Raw genomic sequence first — 19,027 nt, 5'->3', positions numbered from 1 at the left:
ATATACTAGAAAATGTATATGAAAAGAAAGTATTTGGACACTCTTTGATCTGTTTAATAGTGAATACAACATTACTGATGACCCCTAGTTAGTACCTGGGCTGTATTTAACCATGTAGCCCCCATACAGAGTCACACTCCCTGGGGAGTATCATCCTGGTGATACCTGAGTACTTCTGTGCCAAGTGGACAAAATCTCACCATTTTTCCCAATGCTGTGACTTCTCTGAAGATCTGTGCAGGTGGCAGGGGAGATGCCTGGTGGGTCTGCAGCACAGGAACCTGTCTGCAGCATGCCTTCCCTGCAGCCCAGGATAAACAAGGGACTAATTTCAAGGAGTTTCCACTGTGGTTCCTGCAGTTCAGACACAGTGTAAACGTGTTCATTTGTTCCACTTTGGAAATCTTTGCATTAGTGTGATCCTGCTTTCAGCTTTGTTCTCTCAGCTCACAAGAGAAGAGTGTGAGAAGCGTTGTGGGGCGCAGGAGCATTGAAGCAAGTCTAAGAGTAGCCCGAAGCCAACACAGCAGGAGCACCTTAATGTCATTCATCTACTTATTACAATTTCTTGTTAAAAGCTTCCAGCCAGGATCAATTGCATCTCAGCACATGCTCTTGCTGTCAGCACAGGGAATACAGAGTTTTGTTTTGTTAGACTTGTTCATCATGATTCAGGCACTAAATTTTCTCAGGAAAAATACATAAAATGTGTATTAGCAATGTAACCTAACCTTTCTAACCTATTGCCACTCATGTATTTTCAAGGCTAACATGACAAAGGCCATCAGCAGATCTCAATAATGTCTCTGTTCTTTAGATATCTAACAGGTTAAATGAAGGGCAAGGTTTCCAATATTCACCTCTTGTGTGAGCTGCTTGTTCATAGTTACCCATGCACTGCTTCAGTGTTAGACTGAGTTCAGTCAGGTGAAGGACAGGCTTGCATTACTCCTGCTAGAGAAGGTTTAGTGTTTGAACTGGGAATTATAGCAGCCTTACTAAGAGAACTTTGAATGGTGGGTATCTGCTCCAGTAGCAGCTCTTTGCTGCTGCTGTTGTAGGAAGCAATTGCTGCAAGTCCAAAACATTCCCAGCCATGCAGTAGGGTATGCTGAACAGAATGGGAAATGAAAAGATACTGATCTAGCAAATGTTCTGTGGTAGCAATCCATAAGTCATGGGAAGGAGGTCGATGCTACCTACTTATACATTATATATTTGCAGAGCCTGCCTTTTACGTAATTAAATCCATATTACTTAATTAGTATTGAGACATGAAGGAGGAAGAGATGTGTATCTCCTCTGAGATCCAATTTTGCTAAAACAAAAGGAGCCAGAAGAAGTTGACAGTAATAGAAATTTATTAACAATTTTCCAGTTTGGCATCTAGTAAGTAGGCAAAAAATTCTATTCACTAAAGTCAAAGCATCAGCCAAGGGCTCAGAACATACTTCATGGTGACAGGTATTTAAAATTTGGCAAGCAAAGCAGGCTTGGACTGAGCAGAGGGACTAGAAATATAAGGAGAAAGAGTTTCAATTTATTTACACAACATAAAAAGCTTTGATTTAGTACTTCCCTTTACAAAAAGAGTGTTGGAAGCATAAAATCAAGTGTGTGGTCCCTGTCCTTACAATATCACTCTTTACTCGTCCAGAACCGCTCAAGATGGATCTCTTATTTGTAGAAAGCAGAATGTGATCTCTTATTTGTTGAAAGCATCCTGTTATCTTTTTGGATAAGAAGGTTTTAGTACACAGATTGGGGCCTGTAGAAAAACATACCATATTCAACTAACTTATTTCTATTATTCCTTTATACTTCCATGAATGTTAAGAAAGACTTGAGGCATTAGGTGCTTGAAAGTCACTTTTGCTAGCTGAGGCACAAGGTCTCACAGACATGCTGTGAAGAAAATCTTTCAAAAGAGAAACAAACCATTTTGATGTTGCAAGAAATTGAAGGGGTTTTAAAATAAAAACTGCAGTTATCAGAATAGCTGCATCTCTTCATACATTTTTTCTGACCTTGCTGCTGAATCTCCATACACTGGTCAGTGTTTCCATCCCTCTGATTTGCTGTAAGTAAGCAGAAATAATTGTTTCAGTGTGGTGCTTAGATTATTTTCAATTAGTTTTCTGGTTTTGGTCTTCTCAACATGCAGAACATTGTCATTGATGTCTCTTGCATTGGCTGTTTCCTGATGATCTTTACTGGTGTGTAGGGAAATGAGTCCATGTTGCAATTCCCCTTCCTTTGCTCACGTAGCAGGCACAAACACAGACACCCACGCATTCACACCAAGCTAAATTCCTCAGTTTTGTACTCAAATCTATTTAAACTGTTCACAACATGCAACAGGAACTTCATCAAGGGGGGGAGAAAAAAAGCATAAACTGAATATGCACTTAATTAAATTTAGAGTAACAGATTGGAACTCTTCTTTGGACAACTATTTGTAGCTAAATTTCAAGCAATTTATACACTGATTATTTCTGGAGGTAGACAGCAGAGGCTGCATAATGACACCCTCATGATTAGCAAGTGAAGAGACTGCAAACTATATTTTACTGTTATAGGGTAAATGATTAGAAATTAACCAACATGCTGATGTGAGTTTCATTTCACTAAGTAGTATTTCATCAAGCTGCAGTAAGATTTTAATTAGAACTCATTGAGGGTACTGTTGCATTCAGAATACAAAAATGAAAATGTTAAACCATTCGTCAAATAGTTTAGTTCAGCCCTTTCTCTCACAAATAATGTTTTTGTATTAGGGAAAGCTGTTTGGTTACTAGCCTGATAGTGACATTTAAGTGCTAACTTATTTTGGATTACAAAATCCAAATTTTGGATCACAAACCCAAACTCTAAACCAAAATTAATGCCCCCGCAGATAAGCTACTCTGATTGCATTTTTTTCATATTTAAAGATATAATGACCCAATGAAGCTATTACGGTTATCAAAATTTGTCCAAATACAGACAAAGCAAATAATTTTCCAGGATTTTGCATGCTTTAATATAACAGTGATCTGTTTGTGACAGGGAAATACATGGTATCATTACAAAACAAATCTGTTATTTTCAAAAAATCCTAGTAGTAGAATTTATTCTACTAGTACAGAAGGCAGAATAATATGAATCAAATAAACATAGTAGTTCATTTTACTGAAAAATACCTATGTGGATAATTACCTCTTAAAGGAGTAAGTTTTAAAACTCAAAGTTAACCCATTTTTTTAACAATAATTTTTGCTATTGAATATAAAACATATTAGCAAACCTAATTTACAGGAATGTCTGCTCAAGGGGCTGTGTACATCTGCATTGGGAACTCACCTGCATCCCACAGCCATCATTCCAAACACAATATAGGGACTATGAACTGGGAAACTGTGGGGTTTGAGCTGTGAAACATCACACACTTTCTTCTCTGGCTGATGTCTGTTCCACCCTCTGTTCCTTCCCAGGACAGGGACATAAGGTGCTGGGTCACTTTTTCCCTAACAAAACTTTTCAAAAATCCCAAATGAAATTACAAAATGAGGAAATGACTGAGTAAGTGGTTTCTGAATGAAATAATGCTTAGGAAGCAGTGGTTTAGGGTCAGAGGCAAGTCAAGGTTGTAGTATTGGTACATAATTAATGTCTAATATGTCTTGTAATATTAGACATCTGAAAAACAGAGACAACCTTCTGTTTGCTCTAGCTCTTTCTTGAAACATAAAATAATTGGTGACTTTACAGCTGAATAAGAACTGAGGATCTACCAATCTATTTAACCTGGGAATTTTTCCATAAATTATATAAAAGTCAGAAAAATACCTCATCTCCTTCCCCCAATTGATTTAATTGTTCACCTCTGACTATAACGGAAAGTGTTAGTTTTGTCTTAGTTTAAAATAATTGTATGGGAATAAGTCTATAAATATGTTAATCATATTCTGTGCAAGGACATCTGATTTTTAAGCAGCCACAATTCAAAGTACTTCAAGTGCCTTTGCTTTGTTAAGGAAACATCTTAGAAGTTGATCATGAGGCCAAGGAATGAATTAAGGGAAGAAGGAGTAAAATTATAATATGCATAATAGAGACTAAATGCTCTTTACAACACACAAATGTAATGTCCTTCCATTGTTACTATAGAAAATCTTTCTTGTTCTATGGGTAGGTTTTCAAAAGTATTTTGATTTTCATTCATCCTCTCCAAGAGAAAAAGATGATTAGCTTCATGATACCCTGCAGCATCTCCTTTTGGAGTTGAGGGCAGTGTGGAGTTTTTGCAGAGCTGGCCCAGCAGCTCTGGGAGCCCTCTCCATGTGCAGGTCTGCACACCTGGTGGTGTGGTGCCTTGCAGGATCTTGCAGCTGTCACCCACCCATTCCTAAGGCCTTATCAGTCACCTCAGCTGAGCATGCACTTTCCACAACTTCTTCTTGTGGTCTTTCTTTTCCTCCAACCTCTGTTCTTATTATTATATTTTGTCTCAGGGTCAGGTCTAGTTTTCCTCTTCTGACCTGGTCAGGTGCAAATCCTAACACTCTTCCCCCGCCTCTGTGTTATGATATATGATATTATGTCCTCATTTAGTCTTTTTGGGTGACCTCTGGATCTTGCCATCCAAGAGTTCACACTTTATCAGGTAGTTTGGGGTGTATGCACTTTCCTGTTAGTTTAGGGGTTTTTTTCCACCACACAACTTGGATTTTTTTAGCATGTCATTTTAGCATAAAACTCTGGTGAAAAAGAATGACAATAATCTTTCTGGCTCATTTCTTAAGCAATTTTTTTTAACACAATTTCATTGGAGATGTTGTAGATTGGTTGATTGGAATATTTCAGTCGGAGAGCGTAGGGCACATTTTGAATAGGATAAAATAAAATGGGTGTAAAACACAACTTACCAGCATAAAGGACAGTCTTTCCTTTGATTCAAGTAGGTAGATAACTGATAAATAATACCTTTGAAGACATGGCTATTACAGAAACATTTTTCATGCTTGCTTCTCCTATTCTGAAAATAGAAGAGTCAATACCTTGTTTGTATTATTTATTCCTTATAAACTATGAATGTCTACAGGTTTCTGCTTAGACAGAGGATGCTAACACCTGTGTAGTCATTCAAGAGATGCATTCTGGAGAATGGTAAGCTGTATTGTCAGCCTCTCTGAATTTATTAATGTGCAAGGTTTTCTGTTATGCAGTGTCAGTTTGAAAAAAAGGCAGATCATCACATTGGAAAAAAATTGGTCCTTGATTTGTTAATTAATTTCTGCTTAATAGTTTTTTCATAGTGATTAATGTTGAGTTCTCCTTCTGGTTTTGGGGTAAACATACTTTCATATAGCCCATCTCAAAGGAAGGAATCTAAAGGAATAATGCTGACTGGCAATTACATGTGCAGGTTGATTTAAGAGCAAAGAAACTGGGTCATGCATTAGCATGTGATCCTGTGAAATCATGGGTAATGGGGCCTGAGCTGAAGTCAGTGCAATCAGCTGAAAAAAATGTTCAATAAACTTTAATGACCTAGAGATCAAACACAGTAAATTAAATGTTCTATGCTGAATAAAACATACAGCTTCCCCTAAATCCCTCTTTGTGTCAGAGCTGAAAACCTCTCCCTTTCAGGAACCAAATATGAGCACACTAAATTTCAAAATAGCTGAGATTAAGATATAAATTTTGAAGGACCTTGTATGGAGCAGATCTGAAGCCCTTTACTAGTAGGGGTTGACATTTGGGTATCTGAACTCCCTCTAAAGCAAGGCACATTATATGAAAGCAATTTAATAATAAAACTAATTTTTAGAGGAACCAATCAGTGTTTACCAAATATTTCTGTTTCTTTAGTGCTTGTGAAAACATGTTCTTTTAAACTATAGATTTTATTTTGCTTTTCTAACTTCATGAGAACTCACTAATTTAATGTATACCTAGAGATTAGAAAATAACTGATTACAGTCAAAGAAGCCTGGTAGGGATGCTCAGTTATTCCAGAAGAAACATTGAATAGTAGATCAATCCAACACTAACTTGTATTTCTCTTTCCAATTTTCTTGTCAGTGACTTATCACCTTATGCTGCAATTTTACACTTTTTCTCCTGTCAATCACATTCATTGGTGTGAAGCCAAACTAAGTCTACAGGCTTCAGTGGCATCACTCTCTATTTACCAGAGTATATCTGAGATCAAAATCCTGCACTATTCTAACATGCCTTCCTCCCAGTGAAGCCTTTCTTCTCTACCAATGAAGTTCCCAGAGTGCATTTTCTCCAGACTGATGCTTATGGTGTATAAATAATTTGGCAGGTGCATTGTATTAATATAAATGATCTGTCACAGCTCTGATTTCCTTGCAGCCCAAGTGAAGTGTGCAGGAAGAGACAAAATGGGAAGTGTGCTGGTTTAACTCTTCCTGCTAGTGCTGTTTTAAGTGGGGCTAACCTTATTTGCAGCCTGTGGATATTCTGCTACTTCTGTCATGATTTTTGGATGCATTTTTTTTCTCAGATAAACCAAGTGACTTTTTTGAGATATGGAGGCCTCAAGGATTGCAATCTTCTCTCTTTTCTTGAAGAAACTTCACAGCTACAACAGGTTAAAATAAAGGCTGAAATGCAAGAGGGAACACAAGGTTGCAACCACTGATCATGGTTCAGCACTATCCTGCTTATCTACACGTAAATAGCAACCCCAGGGTGCAAGTTTCTGTCCTGCCAGTCCTCTCTCCAAAGGGCTCTGTACAGGTTTCTTAGGTGCCCATGTTGCTGCAACATTACTTGTATCCTTCAGAAAATTTTAATCCTCACAATTCTGTCAGTTTCATCATTGCTGAATTTGGAAAGCAGGACAAAAGGACAAAAAAAATCTGTACAACTTGCTCAAGGTCATAGAGAAACCTGTGGTAGAAAATAGAATTTTAATACTCTTCCAATTATGGCTGCTTACATATTAGTAATTCAATTCTAGAGTATGTAAGAGTAAATATTGGAATGGGATAAATTATTCAGAGCAAGTGTGTTATTCTGAATGCTTAGCTCCCATGCAGGTGATTTCCAGATTGTTATAAATATGTTTATTTTTCCAAAATGCTCAAGCAACAATCTCATACATAATATTTGCTGAGATTATTTTCTGTATTCACCACTCAGCTGTTATCTGAAACCTGAATTTTCCTGATGGCATTACTGATTTGATGTTTCTGAATCCTCTCAGTATTTCCAAAACTACTGTGGTATCTTTTTTTTATTTAAGCACAAACATGACTGCACACACTTATGAGAATTGAGAACTTTTTATCATTCCATTGACCTTATTGAAAAAGAAGGACACTTGAATATACTATCATGAAAAAGGAAGATGCTCAATGGCATCATAGCCAAATCACAAATTTTATCCAGTCACAACTGTTGAAATTTGATGTCTGATATCCAGAATGCATTTATATTCCAATATTTTGCAACTCCCTGTGACAGAAATACAGTTAATTAGGCATGCTGAAAGGAGAACTGTAACTACTTCAATATGCATTGCTCCTGTCACAGGATGTTCAAACAGTGGTGGTAAATCAATTTGAAAACTCCAGGTAGGCTGGTTGATATAAATTAAATTAAAAGCTCAAGGCTGCTTTATATGCACTTTTTCAGACATTGGCTAAAATCCTGCTTAGAAATACCCTGCCAGAGTCAGCCACAATTTAAGAAACTATCATATTTCAACTCCCATTTAGGAGTCCTGAAGGTTTCTGTATTTGCTTTCCCATCACTTCTGATTACTGAGATATGTGTGTACAAACAGAAGCTCCCCCTTCTATTAGCCTGCCCCTGATTCATTCTCTGACAAAACATTCCCGTGATATAAGAGCATATTAATTTTTGCAAGAATGGTAGAAACACAGTGAAATTAAATTCTCCACTATTGCTTCTGTTGGCTGCAATCCATCCTCTCATCCTGCTCTACAGGTAGCAGGAGCTTTGGCTTCCTGGGGAGGGGGAAGTACAATGACAAATTCTCTGCAAGCTTTGAATCCTATGTGTGTAGGATCCCCTGAACAGAAGACAGAGTTTCAAAATCAGAGAGCATGATCATGCTTTTAAACTTTCTGTTTAACAGATATTTGAAATTTTGGCACATTTTAAAATGCATATTTTTAAAAATCCATATTTTGCCTAATTCTGGTGTGTTTTCACATGTAGGTTTAAACCCACCTCTGAAAGTCATCATCCAGCTGCACCTCAGTTCATATGTCATCACAACACGTGTATAATTTTCAAAACATCACTAAGCCTATTACAAAAAAAATAGCCTGAGAGAACCTTAAGAGCTCCCTTTTACTCAGAATGGGACTAGAAGAACCTCTGGCATCCTTGACAGGAATGCATCAAATCTTTTTTTGTGTGTGGAGACTACAAACTTCACAAGAGGCAGAATTCTTAGGACGGTTTTGGTTATCTCACCTGAACTTTTCCTTTTGCATCCACATGGATGTAGAAGACACTGTATTCACTGCACTGCCTTTCAAAGAGTCTCTTGCACACTTTGTGCATCCCTCTGCTATAATCTAGTCCAAGCTTACCCATCTCTTTCATGAGAATGACCTCTGGGACACACCAGATAAAAGTGACAATGTCTGTCTTCTACTTCTTCCCCATTCACAAAGTCTCCAGGCCAGTAAAGAGTATTAAAGGAAATCAGGCTGTTCTGACACAACTTTTTCTGACAGCTCCATTTTTACTACTACTCACTGCCTTGCTATCCCCTGATGTGAAAGCATCTGAGTGATAAATAATAGAGTGTTCTCTGTTACTTGACATGTTTGTTGTGAACCATTATTTAAGAAAACCAGTTATAACTTGAACTGGTCAAGCTTTTTTATGTTTTTCTGATAATGAATATTCATGGATTTTTTTAATTGTAAAAATGTTTCACCTTATTTTGAAAACTTGTAGCAAAACACTATTTTTACTTAAATTATTTGTTTGTTGGCTCATTCTCCATTTCTCCCCTTCTCTATCAGATGAAGAGATAAGAAAAAAGAGAAGCAAAATTATAACTATTACCAAAAAATAAAAACTAATCAAGTTTTGTTATGTAATTTTAGGGAACTGTGATTATATTGGGGAGGTAGGGCTGCTCTTTGCAGTACATAGTATTGGAATGAACTATCCTTTGCCTAGCCCTTGCTCATGTTCTAACAACTTTTGTGACTCATTTATACAAATAGTTAGAACATCTACTAAAGTTCTCCCTCATCTATATATTTAAGAATGCAATTATGTCATAGAAATAACCCTCTCTTGGAATACTAAACCATGCATAAAAATTCACAGGATATATACACATCACAACAAAAGTGCAGCAATTATTCTCTGCAATCCTCTTTATTTCACTTTTCCATTATAAAAAATGGCATGATGTTTGTGTGAATAAGCATTGAAACATTGGACTGTATCAGTGCAATCTTAATTTGACCCTTGTGAACATGTTTTCCATGCTGTCTTAATCATATGATTGTATTTTTTCTCTCAGGAAAATCCTTTCTGATTCGGTGCAGAATGAATGGTGTTCTTACATTTTCACAACCTGCTATTACTTGGATTGGTCCCCGTCCATTTCTGGAGTTGTCTTAATCCTCTTTTAGAAAACTCATCCTTGATCAAATGCCTGCCTGTGAACACTTGTGTTATCCATGAACCAGAGGGCTTTTATGTCTCTTGTCCTTCTCCATCTGTTTGCCAAGTACTGCAGTTTAAAATTAGCACCAATGTGGTTGAACACATGTAAGAAATATCCCTACACAGGCTCAGCGTGTCTCACTACAATGCAAATGCTACTAGCAAACGTGTTTTTCTGTTTTTTATTCCCCCACTCTCCTACAGAAAATGATAACGTGGCAAAGCCAGCAGTGTGTGATCTCTGCTCAGCACACTGGAATCACCTACAATTCTCTCTCTCTGCACATGGTTTCCAGCCTGAGTCCCATTTCCCACCAGGGCACAGCAGGGCTTGCCCAACAGATACAGACAAACGACAGTATGTGCAGAAAGCACTTGTTTTCTAGGACTTCACTCAATTAGGGAACTCTCTGTAGGCACAGAGTTTGTGGTGGTTGGGGTGGGGCTGTGACTGAGCCCCATCCCCAATGAGCTACAGCTGTGCAGGACAGGTGAATCACATTGGAGCTAACGAGCCATGGGGTGCCAGGGGCACTGACCAACCACCAAAGGGAGCCGAGGGCACACAGGTGCCGTGCATCAACACGAGGGGATAAAAGGCTGGGCTGAAAACCAAGAAAGGCAGAGCCCTGAAGCCTTCTGAAGTGGGGTGGTGGTACTCTGGATGGGCTGGTGCTTGAGGCCTCCTGGAATTGTCTGGTGGCCATCTCAGCTGTGACATGGGCTGTGACACCTCTTTATCTTCAGAGCAGTTACAGGTAATGTTGTTGCTTCTTAGTCTGTAGTGAAATTTCTAGCAATGAGGAAAAAGTCCTCGCACGTTCCTGCACTTTTTTTGGTGGCATTAGCTTCTGAATTTTGCACTTTTTTGTTGATTTCTTCTATGTTGTTGTTTGCTCATCAACCAAAGGAGGAGCTTGCATGAGGTGTTCCTGTGGTTTCAGTGCACAGCAACTTAATTAAGCTAATATAGACACTAGTGTATACAGCATGCTGTCCCTGTGGCTTTGCTCCTGTGGCACAGGCCGCTAGACCCTTGTTGTAGTAATTAGATGAGACAAGAGGGACACTGCGTGCTTCTCTTTGTTGGGATGGAAGAAAGGACTGAAAACTACACAAGGCAGAGTTTTCATGTTAAACAGGCTGGGGTTGCAGGGAGGCCTGAGCACCTGAGGCTGTGCTGCACCTGGCTGGCACCTGCCATGGTGTTGGGAGCAGGTACAGGTGGTGTCCAGCACAGTGCCCAGGTGAGCTGGCTTCTCCTTCTGGTTGTTATCATGTTGTCTGAGGAGTCAAAGTCAGGACATTCAGTTGAGATTTTCAAAATTTCCCATGTGTGTATCTGAGCCAGCTCTGGTTCTGAAATGATTGTAGGACTTTGAGAAGTAGATAATCGAGTATAAGTTTGCCTTTGCCCAGATCTATATGTGCCCTGTCTAAACAGTATTATTGTCTTTTGTTTCAGCAGTGCTTATAGTCCCCCTCTCTCTAGGATTGAAAATGCTTTGTTTTCCAATGTTATATTGATGCATTTGAACTAACATCTTTTCCACTGGTGACTTGAAACTTTTTGAAGTATGTGTCTATAAAGTATTTACAGATAGATTTAAAAAAAAAAAGGTTTGGTAAATGATTTTTTAAGCTATTTTTATCTTCCCTCTTCATTGTTGAATTAAATTCTTCTTTATATAGTCTCAAATCACTGCCCTTTTTTTTGTATGAAATTGGATGTAAATGCTTATTGCTGCTTGCATTGTATTCCTCTTCATTTTGGTGGTCTTTGGCATATTTAACTGATATATGTGAGGTTTTTTTAATTCCTCTTTCTACTTCTAAATTATTTGTGAAGTCGTTTTTAAAAAGTTTGCTTCCCAGTACTTTAGGTAATAGTTTTGGTGAGATTTGTTTAGTGGTTTTCTTCAGAAAAGTGGACAAACCTTGCCTTTTATCACAAGGTATAAAAAGATACTTTTTTTATTGACTCAATTTCCAGAATAAGTTTTCATTTCCCCAGAGAGAAAAGATACTGATTAGAAGGAAAACTTTGCAAAACGATGTTAAATCTGTGATATCTGCTGAAATAGTTTAGAACACTGCAGACATTGCTGGTGAAACTTGGTGTACCATCTTTTCTGTGGAGTTATAATAACTTCTCTTTGGCCTCAGAAGTGACTAAAACTGGTTTTGCATGAAAACCCTGACTGGGAGACCTCGTTATCACTGCCAAGGAACTTGGCTTGCTGAGGATAAATCAGCTGTATTCATTTTTATAATACTGAACTCAGCCAGGGAGGAGATCTTAAATAGCAAAAATAAAGGCCACGAAATCTGTCCTTTAGCTGTCCTACCTTTCATTTTTACATTGCAAAGTAAGGATACTGCTTTTCTGCCTTACAGGGCTTTGAGGGAAGCCTACACACCCATACTGATCCCCCACCTGCTTGGATGCATGCATATGGTCCTGGCTGCATGTGCCTATGTGCACGGTGTTTTATGGAGCTGGGTGCCATGAGGCAGCCGAACTTTAGGAAGTCCATAACCAAGATGAGCTTTTCTGTATCATACATTGATGTTTTTCTGGATTGTTTGGTTTTTTTTCCCCCACAGGTAAAACTTTGGCAATATAGATAAAGCTAAAAAAGATGCAGCCTTTTAGGAAACCTCTATTGCATAGAGTAGGTGGCACTTGTACCAGTCTCTTGGCACTGGGGACCTGGTTTGCACCAGCTGACAAAAAGTAGTGTCAGCTTAATGCAAAACCAGCAGCAAGGCTGTGGTTACTATAGAGATGTTCTTTTTGTGTCCCACTGGAGCTTATGCAAACCCAATTAGTCCTCAGTATGCAGTGGGTATCTGCTCTGTTAAGTTTATTCCCATTTTATTGTGAAGGCCTGGTTTAGCTGTGGATGGATGGCATCCATTTAATGGAGTGTAACTTGACTGGAGTCTTGCCTCATCAGGATGGCAGAAATAGCTGTGAAATTGTATTGACCGGTGAAACAGTGGGTCAGGAGCTCCGTGTGTACAAATCAACACAGCTGGCTTGGGAGTCAGCAAAGCACCATCAGTTTATGTCAGCTGTCTTGTTTCAGTTGTCTGAGAACTCTTTTAACATGATGGCTAGAAAACCAGTTTTCCTAACTTTGTTTTTTCACTGCATTTGCTGTCATAGCGTTTCCATGCCTAGAGCATTTTCTGAAATCATGGAAGTGAAACGATTATAAAACTCAGTGCATTAAATCTATGTAGAAATAGAGCTGTACATAAATTCAGAGCTGTATTTTGCTTAACATCTGGGGTGATGGGGAAAGCAAAGCAAAAAAAGAGACCTGAGTTGAGTTGGAAAAGAAAATAAGTTTATTTGCAAAGACCTCAAAGTCAAATTCATCAGACAAAAGTCCTGCATTTCATCAGAACAGTGTTTTTTTTCCTAAGAAAAAATTTTATTAAAAAAAAGTTTTGATTGTTTCATTTTTGAGAACTTCCCAGTTTAATAATGGTAAATTTCCTTTCAGTCAATGTTATACAGAGTCATGCTGCTAATCACTCGTGAAGATTCTTACCCATCAACAAAGTTGAACATTTACCTACAAATGAAATCCTTTTTTAAAAACATTTGATCAGTTTTACTCTTCTGATTATTTCCGTGATTCATTAGAGCAGTTTCTGGGTAGGACTTGCCTTACTTTACCTGTGGTTTATAGCCTGTGACAATAGTAAGCTGCTGTTACAAGCAGCTGCATCAGGCAGCAGTACTTATTTCTATTCATTCACACAGAAAAAAGGAATACAAGAGCCCTGAAATATCTTTTTCTTAATTATCAGCTACTAATCATATCATATATAAGAAGTTCTGCAAATCCAGAGTGATTCAAAGATCTGAGCATTTCAAATCTTTCAGTGGGCTTTAGGATGAAGCTTTGTTTTTCTGGATGATCTGCTGCTTAATACTGTGTCACTTTTAAGATTCATTTAAAATGTCCTTTTTTTCATTTAAATCTGATTGATTTCAATATAGACAGTTGCGATCTAACCCTAGAAATGCAAATACTTTGTTATGAAAGCATTTGCAGAAGAATTATCAGTTAGTTGCCTTTCTTGGATGTAGTTTAATGACAAATTCAAAGGGCTCTGTAATTCAATAAAACAAATATTGGCAATTTCAGAGAAATACTTAGCAGGTGATGCATTTCAGTTCTTGAACCGTGCTTTTATGGCTGACTGTAGTGACCTGTTAACTCCTGCAAGTGCAGTCTTTGTCAGGATGACAAAGGATTCCAAAACCATCTTTCACTTCAAAAACAATGTTGTAGGGTATACAAACATCTTGCAATGTGTGACTAAATCAAAATTAAAGACACAGTGGGAAAGGGATAAGGGATAGGTCAGAATGAGGGAAATCAGTTAAACTTTGTGTGGATGGAAGGTATGTTTTTTCCCAATCATTCCAATGCAATCCTAACCATATTAAAGTCAACATACACACCCTAATACTTGTTCACCATCCCTAGTTAAAAGAGCTTTTAAAAGCAACAATATAATGACCTGAATGCTTCTGCCAAAAAACATTAACTGATTCAAATCCCCATTTAGAAGCTTGAAGAAGGTCCAAACATGCAAATACTCTCTACTGTTCTGGAGGGAGCTCTTCAACTCTTTTTGTCAGTGCTGACATCTACTTAATACATTAGGCTCTACAGGAGTCTTATTTATTGTGACAAATCAAAGTGCTGCCAGGGTGCTCATCTGCCATGGAACTAATTTCTCATGTCATCTGTTGTGAGAACAGGAAATGGAAAAATCTTTCTTTAGTTATATATCTGATTTGTGTGTGGAAGAAAATGTATGGGTTGAGGAGAAATTCACATGCAGAGAAGTATAGAGTTGTGCATATGCAAATATATGTGGCTATTGAGTTTTCCACAGTTTATATCAAAGCACTGCAGGCTGGCAAGAGAGGAGCTTCAAAGCTCTTCAAAGTCAGGTTTTATTATACAGAAGCACACACAACTTTCAGGGGTGCCCCCCCCCAGCCCTCAAATATATTGGTCTTTAGTTTACATCTAAACTAACATGCTTATTATTTATTTTCCTATTGGATGGAGTGACCTGTGGATTTTTTTGGTTACTATTCTGACATGGTCTGGATTTAATCTGTTATGGTCTCTTTAGATATAATGAGCTCTTTACATTTATATATCTGATAACTGAGGGTATCTCAGAACATCAGAGTCTTCCTATAGGTTCTCTACAGCTTCAGAATCTGCAAATTCACTCTGGTCTTTTCCCTAAGTGGATGAGGAGTTTTTTTGAGTATTCAAGTTTCGAATAAGCCCTTTCATGTCATGTGATTGACTGAGGTGTCAGTGCATTTATTTGCAGGGCCCCCTGTGGTCCCCAGCAGGCAGAGTGCCACATCCCTGGGAGTGCACATGGCACACACCCCCTCACTGTGCAGAGCAGAGCCAGCCCTCTGACACACTGAAATAGAGGCTACAACTGTACAAGGACTGAATTTGCATCTCAGAAAGGTGTGAAATGTTACATGGTTTATTACAGCAGTAGAGGTGAACTTGGGGTAAGGTACACTCTACTAAAAGTATTGCTCTTTGTAATTGGCTATTCTGCTTTTTCTTTAAAAGGATAACTTCCAGGGGAAAATGAAATGTGGGAGACTGGCCTCAAATTCTTCATTTCAGTCTTGCCACCACAGAAATTTGTGAGAAATCCATCTTGTCTTCAAATCAATCTTGTCTGTCATTTCCTGAAACTTGGATATAATTGAGGGATCTTCACCCTCATCAAGATATTTGTTCCAAAATGGAAAGATTGCATACAAAATCCCAAGCTTGGAAAATTTTGGTAGCAAATCTAGAAGTCAAAAGAAGTATTAATGGAAATGTGTGTAATGACTGAAGAATGTGTAATGTGTGGTAAGATGTCTTTGTCATATCTTATAGACCAAAACCACTCTGTTCAGTACACTGGAGGGACCGGTCAACTTACAAAATTTGCTTTGTTTCTTTGGTTCTGGGTGGTGGTGGTTGCTGTTTAAAATATTATTTAATTTATATAATGTGCTACAGGAAAGCTTTATTTGCCCCATGGAATTCCAGCTTCTGTGCAAGATAAATCATCGTTTTGGCATGTTCTGGTTTGGTTTCTTATTTTTCCTTTAGGAGGACACTTATACTATAAAAGACACTGTTTCTATTGCTGGGGTGTTTTTTTTTATTTTGCTGGGTTTTTTAGTTTTTTTCAGGCAGCAAACCTGAGGGAATGTGTGGGGCAATATCTCGGTTGCTCAGTGACAGGAGACAATATCTGCTATTAAATTTGAGCACATATTGGCCAACCTTTATGGGGCCTTAGGGAGCAATTTCAGCACTCAGCTGAAATTTCAGCTGGTTTGTAAATCTAGTAAAGTTACAGAAGAGTCAGAAATGTGTAAAGGTTGAGACTTCCCTGGATGGTTCCTTCCCTGCTCTCTTTTCCCTCTCCTGTCTCAGTTCTGATAACAAATGCAGGGACCCTAGAGGTGATACATTGCTTTGGGCATTTTAAGAATCATTTTGTCTAAGCAAGTGCTTCTCTGTATAAAGATCTCCCAGCAGTTAATGATGATGATCAGCTATGTCCACTCCTAAAGGGAAATTATAAATACGAAAAGAATGCTGTCCAAGAAAAGCATAAGATTAATCTGTTGTTTCAGTCACAAAAATATCTTAGTTCAGATAAAAAGCACATAATAGACAACATTAATAATCTGAAGAAACGCTCAAATAAATAACAAAATTGATAAATACAGTATTTCCACATGAGAAATTGTTCTTCTCTTTACAGGCAAACTTCTCTTTACAGAAGCAAATTTCTCTATACAGAAGCAAGATAGAAACTATTAATCTATATATCTTCTCAAGTTAGAAAATTAAAACATTAAGATGAGCTCTGGGGAGTAGAAATGCCAAAATTACAGAAGTTCTGTAAACCCCCTATTTATACTCCTTAACAGTAGGAGTACGTGCATCTGTTATGATGTCTATAATAAATTTCTCACTATGTTTCTGTAGTTTACCTTATCAATTGGCCTATAAAGGCTTTAGAACATTAATTTTCATAGGGCCTAGGACTAGTATGCCCTCACAGGAGCAGTCTTCCAGATGTATAATGAGTAAACTATCTACAGGGTTTTCAGGATTGCTAGCAGCACATCTGAATATTTTTAATTTTCCCTGTATTTGACCTTCATGTGGCTATTGGCTACATTAAGGTATTGATCACAAGCTTTGTTGTAAGAATGTCACTGTTTTTCCAAGAAGAAATTACTCTAACAGGATCATCTTCAAACTAAAGTGACAGAGATATCAGATTATTGTTGATATATTGTGTCAAAAAAAAGCTTCTTATCATACTGGACACCTCAAACTAACAATCTTATGTTTGAAAGAAGTGTTTACTATGGGAATAATAATAAAGATCTTAAAGTAGGGGAAAGAAAGATGTAGGCACAGTTTAATTTCATAGTTGAATTTCATTTTTGACTCAAATATACATTACCTTTCTCCGGATTTATAAAATCTGTAATACTAGCATTAAAAGGTGTATGATATCAAAACAGTGAGATGATACTTCCAATACAGGATCAAGAAAAAAAAAAAATGCACTGGTTAATTTTTTTTGGTCCTTGACCTGTATTTTTATCTTGCTTTTTTCAGTCTTTATTTTTTTTCTTTCCTATATTACATCCGTTCTCATAGATATTCCCAAGCTGCATGGATAGCAGACTCCTGAAGCAATGCAACCTTGGGGTCAAATAGACACAATCTCTTTAAATATGAATTGAAGTTAACATATAATTGTGTTGATATGGCATTGTGTTCCTAAAGCTTGCGCAGCAGCTGCTCTGTTGTTCCCTGTAGTCGTGCACTCCAAAATAAAATAGTCTGCTTGTGTTTTTTGTGCTCCTGTGTACAAGAAATCCCCCTTGCTAGGCAGGCCTCCTCTGGGCCTGGTGTTGCTCTGACCTTTACAGATAAATTAATGTGTCAGACACATGCAATTCAAGCACTGCTGATGAAAATCATGTCTTAATAAAGGTTGACAAGTATTAAGGGAAGAAAAATATTTCCTTCAATTGTGAAATATCATTTGAGTTGATTTCACACATGAGGGAGGCCTTGTTTGTCCAGAATCATGTCTGCTTTTTCTCCATGCTGCCGGTTCCTGTCATAAATGCTCCGTGCAGCTCTGTCCTGCTGTGTTCTCCAGTCACCAGTGCCCCCAGCCTTACAACTGTGCAGTGCACCAGGGCAAGGGTATTTTAGAGTAGATGTGTCTCTTTTGAATTAGACTCAAGGCCTGGGTCACTTGGATTGTTTTAATGTTTAATTAATCCATGATAAATTTCAAGCCTCAGTGAAAGACGTAGGAGTCAAAATTTGAGCTCTATGAGGCTTTCTCACCTCTGTTGACTGTGTGCAATTTGTAATAGAATACATAGAAATTATGTTTAACTGATTTATTTTTATTTTTTTTGTTTGAAGGCAGCGGTGATTTGTTATTGTTTAATGTTCTGAATTGCTTTCAGTTTTCTAAGCATTGCATGCTGATGTTTTAAAGTGTTAAACAAGTAAATATTATGACTGTAGGTTGTTGAGTGGTTGTTTATTTTGGGAATACTACAAGTTCAACTCTTTGAGGAAAGCAAGGGACAAAACAACATAATGTTGGTGACAATCATGTTTACTGCTGAAGCCTGGTTGAGGGAACAGAGTAAATGTTTTCTTAATTTCAGTGTGTATTTGGATATTATTTGCATGACGTGTCAAACTAAATCGAATCTCTGAAGAGATGAGGGGAGAACCCTGCATTTAGTGATTTGGGTACCCTTTTGTGGATAACTGCCTGACATTTGAAGGTTGGATTTCATGTTTATAGATGGTGCTACAAATAATGATGAAAAGAGCAGTGTGGGTGAAATGTAGATGCATAACAGCTCTAGAAATGCAGCTTGGCAGCAAGCAGGTAGAAAATAAACATTGATGCTGACAGCTGGAGGACAGTAAATAGCAGTAAATGAAATGAAGTGGCACATAACAAATCTGGCATCATACTGCAGATAATTGAAAAAAATTGGACCCTCCTGTAGAACTTTGTTTCAGCCCAATATGGAGGTGCATTAAAAAGAACTAGAAACATTGGGCAGAATGCTGTGCAAATGGAAACTTAACGATTATGGACTTGGAGATTCCACATTTAAATAAGCAAAATATTTTTTAAAGAGACAACAACATAGCTATTTTCAGCTGTTGTGCCAGTGCTGAAAATAATGCATTTTCCACCGGCA

General features: G+C 37.8%; 1 protein-coding gene across 4 annotated transcripts in view; it reads left to right on the top strand.

The window, feature by feature from the left end:
* The window catches only part of NRG3 (neuregulin 3), a 695,884-nt gene that overhangs the window by 175,089 nt on the left and 501,768 nt on the right, over positions 1 to 19,027 (top strand). The window contains exons 1-2 of one of the 4 annotated variants that reach the window (XM_064430251.1): positions 10,297 to 10,439; positions 15,064 to 15,212. The exons of 1 other annotated variant lie outside the window; for it this stretch is intronic. The gene's annotated coding sequence lies outside the window, so the exon portion shown is untranslated. Of the gene's footprint in view, positions 1 to 10,290; positions 10,440 to 15,063; positions 15,213 to 19,027 lie in introns of those variants that run through there. 2 more of the 4 variants (XM_064430250.1, XM_064430252.1) reach the window with 2 other exon arrangements.

The sequence above is a fragment of the Passer domesticus genome, chromosome 8 (genome assembly GCF_036417665.1).
Source record: "Passer domesticus isolate bPasDom1 chromosome 8, bPasDom1.hap1, whole genome shotgun sequence".
Classification (NCBI taxonomy): Eukaryota; Metazoa; Chordata; class Aves; order Passeriformes; family Passeridae; genus Passer; species Passer domesticus.
Note: the sequence above shows the minus strand (reverse complement) of the source record. Positions and strands in the feature narration are given on the sequence as shown.